The following is a 6,000-nucleotide window of genomic DNA, read 5'->3' as shown; positions in this document are numbered from 1 at the left end:
GTTACTGGATCTGCTCTAACAATTGGAACAGTGATAAAACTATTCCAATGCAAATCATCAAAAGGAACCCATATCAATCCTTTCTGTACCACTGTCCTGTCCATAATACACTTGGACAGGACAGTGGTACAGAAAGAGGAAGTTAACATAACTGTTTCTTCATCCTACAAATGGCATTCAATTAATTATGAGCCAAACATTTTTGTGGCATTATGAATGGCTACCATGCAGACTACCACAGCCAGCAAATGTCTTATGACCAGCATATTGAATGTTTGTGTTCTTAATCATTGATGGAAATACTTTTGTTTTTGCTGAGTTTCCAATAGAATTTTATGTGATTAGAGAAAAATTTATCTAAATGAGTGCACACAGTTAAGATTACAACTGAATGAAATAAATAGTTTGATAATACTGATAAGAAAGCTAAACTAAAAAGTACCGACAGAAATCCTTAGTCTAATACAGCCAGGCCTCACATAACGAGAGTTAAATTAACACGTTTTCAGTTACCGCTATTTAAAAAAATTATACCACTTTTCACTTGACACAATGCAAATTTTCAGTTAATGTGATTTTTTTTTATGCTGTCATTGAAAAAGATGTGAATCGTGCGTCAAGCTAACCGTGTGTCGGACGGGAAATAAAATTTTGCCTGCTGCCCACCTCGGTGGGTTCCATCAACCATCGGGAGAAGACGTGTTACTTGTTTGTTTCCCACTAATAAAGTCAATGCAAACTTGCATTTAAAAATTCTAATTTTTAAATGAGCCAAATGAAAATGTTACAATGAAGGAGATAACGGGTAAAAGAACTAGATGAAATCTTGTATTGTAGAGAACCTCAAACAAAAGGTTTGAGGTTCTCTGCGATATTTATTTTGCCAGGGGCAGCGCCTTTAGTGTCTCGGTAATTTTTTCACGGCACACCCAGACCAAAAGAAATACCTAGCAGTTCCGTTTAGTAGTTAGGTCCAAACAACTTAATATTAAATGTTCAAACTGAACTACCTCGAGCTAATAGTTCGTGCGGTGTCTGACAGATGTCGAGTATTGCTGTGTTTCCCTCGAAAATTTAAAATATTTCGCGGCACAGTGTGGGAACCGCTGTTTTATGCAATAAACATTTAAATCCATAATTATTTTCATTATCTTTTACATTGTATACAGTTAAAAAGTTATTTAAAAGCTTTTCTCGGCATAATCCTCGATAAATTAATCTTTCTCCCTAATGTCACCAAACTGAAGGAAAAAAATTAGAAATTTTACTGCTTCAGTCATAAGAATCTCCAAAAGAGATTGGGGTTTGAATAAAAAGCCCATGAAAGTATATTATAAAGCACTATTTCTGCCTATAGTTTCATACGTAGCAAGTATTTGGCACCAGAACATCGTTAAGGTGAAAATCAAAAATAAGCTACTATCAATTCAAAGAACAATGCTTCTGGCACTAAATAATGTCCCTTACACAGTATCAAACAATGTCCTCCAAATCCTTGGAGGAGATCTGCCTTTAAATTTGTTTATCTTATAACCTGGCATGATTTATAAATATAAGAAAGGACTGCAGGTATCTATTATGGGAATTACAACAGACTCAGTAACTTGAAGACAAGAACAGAAAAGATTATGGAGTGAAGCAGTTAGTATTTGCAAAGTAGATGGAATTAGTCTGTGCATGGTGAAGTCACAAAGAAGTACATGTATATTGAAAATGTTGAGTTTGCTTCTATTCAACCTTCCGTTTCATGGTTTGCACCAAGCATGTTTAGAATATATTTATTAATAGGCCATGGATCTTTGAGGGCCAAACTTTTCAACAGAGGTTTGGAGCCGGATCCTTTTTTGCACCTGTGCTCAAATGGAGGACTGAATCAGTGTTTTACTATTTTGTCCGCATTTTACAGACCATCGAGTATTGCTACTTAATCAGGTTCCAGGTCTAGCTGAGGAGAATGTAAAAATACTAGTTGAGAACAAAACAAACTTTGAGACTTTTCAGACCTTTGCAGAATCGGTCTTTAAGAAAAGACTTGAACTAAGAACTGAAATCCAAAATCGAATAGAAATCTGACAGCTGAGAAATTAATATATATGTTTGTATCCCATTAAATATAAACAGAATGACTTGTTGTACGATATGTAAATTTAATTGTATTGGTAGGATTTAGAGTCGAAATTCTAGTATCTTGTACAAAAGCCCCAGAGGCGCACATCTGGTGAGTATGGGCAAGGCACACACAGGGTCATGAGCTGGATATCATCATTCTTCTCTTTCTTGGTGATTCCTTTCTTTCTCTCTCTCTCTCTCTCACAGGGTAACTTGGATATTTTTTTTTTTTTTTTTTGCTGGTGCAGCATAAGCCTCAGGCTTCCTCGCACCATATTGCTAATAATAATACAATACAATTTATTACTTCTTGGTGATTCCTTTCTATTTCTCTCTCTCTCTCAGGGTAACTTGGAAATTTTTTTTTTGCTGGTGCAGCATAAGCCTCAAGCTTCCTTGCACCATATGGCTAATAATATAATACAATTTATTTATCAAGAGAATATGTTTACAATAATAATGTAAATATTTACTTCGCTAAGTGTATTGGAGTTTTTTTCAAATTGGCTTGGATATTTTTCCACTAGTGTTTTTTTTTTTTTTTTTTGCTGGTTTCCAGGTTTGGGCAAACTGGGGACGGGATTGCTGGCACCCACCGATATTGCACTATCTCCGGTGGGTGCGGGATTTGTGCACAAGGCACTAAATATGATAGTAGAGCCAGGCTCCGCTCCTTGTGCCTTGGGGGGGGGGCAGCGGCTGCCTAGGTGTTGGCTGCTCCCTGGTGGCGATGTGGACCGACACAAGCTACACACCATACACATACATAAAGCTTTGCAGAGTTTCAGCACCAACACAGACAGGCAAGGTGGAGATGGGCTTAGGCCTAGGAGCCACTAAGTGTGTGTGTTTTACCTGTATCAACAGGTAAAACACACACACACGTGTTCATATATAATATAGTATCATATATGTATAAAGAGAATGCCAATATATATAAAAGTATATATATCTTTGTAAGTTTTGTATATAATTTGTAAATAATTGTGTACACAAATAAATGGAATGCCACCCCTCCTTTCCTCTGGTGGGGCTTGGGCAGGCCCCACTGACCACTGGGATTATCTTCCCCATTCTGTCTTTTGCCCTCAGTCTTCAGTCTGCCTCCCCACTCTACCTATACCCCACAGAGTATGCCCCACTTGTCAAAAATGAATCATGCAAAAGTTTAATCTCTCACAACGAATTTTTAGCTACCAATTCTTTTTATTTTTTTATTATTTATTATTTTTATAACTTATTATTCTTTATTATTATAATTTTCTTTAACGTCCTAGCCACTGAAATCTCAGGAAACTAGGTGGCAGTATCTGCCAGAGTAAATAATGTCTAAACTACTGAGTACCTGGTCTGCCTCCACGGGGTAGAGTGTGGACAACGTTGAGTCCCATTAGGGGCCCAGTGGCCAAACGACCAGATTAACACTACACGACACTAAACATATACAAAATCCATACACTTTTAAACCTCTGGCATTGACAGTGTTCTGTTTCACACCCACAATGTATACTATGCGGAGATGGGGGAAACACTAAACACACACTACACTCTATCTAAACATCGTAGGCGTCAGGACCTGCCAGAGTAAAATTAGTCTACTAGGTTCCTGCCTCCACCGAGTGTAAGTGGGAGAACATTGGGTCTCAGTAGGGGTTTAGCGGCTAAACGACCAGATGAACAACGGTACATGACATAAATTCAATACCCACACTTAAATCTTTGGCTTTCCCAGCAAACAGGCACACCCACAATATAAGCAATGCGGAACCTGGGGGATCCCCTGGTGCCGCTAGATATCAATGCACTTTACCTAAACACCATCTTGAACTGGAGGTAATATGCACAGGCATGCGCTACCAGCTTGGACGATGAAAGAGCACAACATACAGGGAGAACATCACGGACCCCACTGGGAGTTGATCTGCAGAAAAGAAGACTGCAAAACTACCTCCAATCCGTATGGCAACAACCTTGGATCGGGTCCACAAAAGGGGAATAACTCGCAAATTCATTCCAGACGTAAAAACAACGTATCAAAAATCGGCTTCGTAGTTCTCCCCGGGACTGTTGCACTTATTAACTGGACACAGTGCCTTACGCAGCAAGCTAACAACACAGGGAATATACAACAATCGTTTTGTGCAAGTGGTTCACAGGAGAACTGATTCAACCTGATGTAGGACTGCCGAATCTGAGGACCTCTGGTGTACATTCATCACCGAGCTACAGTTTATCCCTAAAGACAGAGCACCACATCCTAGAGAGAGACATCACCTACAAAGCATTCTCCATATGCCCAAAGTCTCTGATTAGACAGCAACCCGCTACCATGAAAACTACAGTGCAACAAACCGAAGCAGCAACGGCTTGTTGCCTGGACAGAGGCATCTGACCACAGTAGGACAGGATGATACCCTCACGAAAACAAGAACAAACTAGATTATGACATACCTGTTCCCAGATGTGATTCAAAATCAGAGGCGACTAACCACAGAACGCAACGAAGCCTGGAGTGAAATCCACTTCCCTGACATGTCATCGTGAAATGTGACTAACTGAATTACCAACAGACCCGGCCAGTAAATTCCACTTCCTGGACAAGAGTGATGAAAACGTGACAAACACTGGACCTGACTATCATGTGGATGGAACCAGAGTCTCATGAATGACAACTACCTGTGGAGGCTAGACGATACCACCGGACCTGACAATGTAGTTCTACTACATAGCGCCTTATTGATGATCTAAATCGAGCTCCCTGTTTCGATTTACTTTATACCTTCCTCCCCGGCGAGGGGAGCCAGTTTGCTGTCTCCTCCCCTCCTATAAAACAGAGGAGGCCCCATGTCAAAATTAAATCATGCAAAATTGAACCTCACACAATGACTTTTGGCTATCAATTCTAGTGTTTCCCCCCTTTTTATTTTATTTAATTATTTTTTATTTTATTTTATTTTCTATTATTATTCTTTATTATACAAGGTGTCTCAAAAATACAAGGTATAACTTCAGGAATGAATTCCTCATATGTAGACAATAAAAATATTTCATATCAACATAGTTCCGTAAATCTTTGGTTCCCGAGTTTTATTAACCGGAATGTCTTATCTCCCGCAGGTGATTTCCTTCATCACAAGGTACTGACAGAATCGCGTGGTTTTCCATTCCGACCATGTACTCAAATCAGGAGCAAGCAGATATGCACTTTATGTATGGTTTGGCGGACGGCAATGCTCTGGATGCTTGTACCACGAAAGGTTCCCAGAACGAAGATGTCTTGACAGGAAAACGTTTCAAGGTATCCATCGCCGCCTTTGTGAACATGGGACCGACAGAGGACGACCAAGATCTACGACTCTTGAAGTAGAGGAGGAGATTTTGTATGTTGTGCATGCCACTCCTGGAATCAGCACACACATAATAGCAATGCAACTGGCTGTTCAACGTTCTACTATTTGGAGAGTGTTGCGAGAACAACAACTGTATTCTTAGCATCTGCAACGGGTACAGGCCTTGTCACCAGCAGATTACTCTGCGTATATAAAGTGAATATCCACTTGCTCCTAATTTGAGTACATGGTTGGAATGGAAAACCACCAGATTCTGTCAGTACCTTGTGATGAAAGAAATCACCTGCGGGAGATAACACCTTCCAGTTAATAACTCGGGAACCAAGCATTTCCTGGACTATGTTGATATAAAATATTTTTATTGTCTACATATGAGGAACTCATTCCAGATGTTTTGCCGTGTATTTTTGAGACGCCCTATATTTTTTTAAGGTCCTAGCCACTGAAATCTTAGAAAACTAGGTGACAGGACCTGCCAGAGTAAATATAAACTACTGAGTACCTGGTCTGCCTCCACGTGGCAGAGTGTGGATAACATTGG

The sequence above is a fragment of the Mastigoproctus giganteus genome, chromosome 3 (assembly GCF_048544385.1).
Source record: "Mastigoproctus giganteus isolate SK-2022 chromosome 3, ASM4854438v1, whole genome shotgun sequence".
Lineage (NCBI taxonomy): Eukaryota > Metazoa > Arthropoda > Arachnida > Uropygi > Thelyphonidae > Mastigoproctus > Mastigoproctus giganteus.
Note: the sequence above shows the minus strand (reverse complement) of the source record.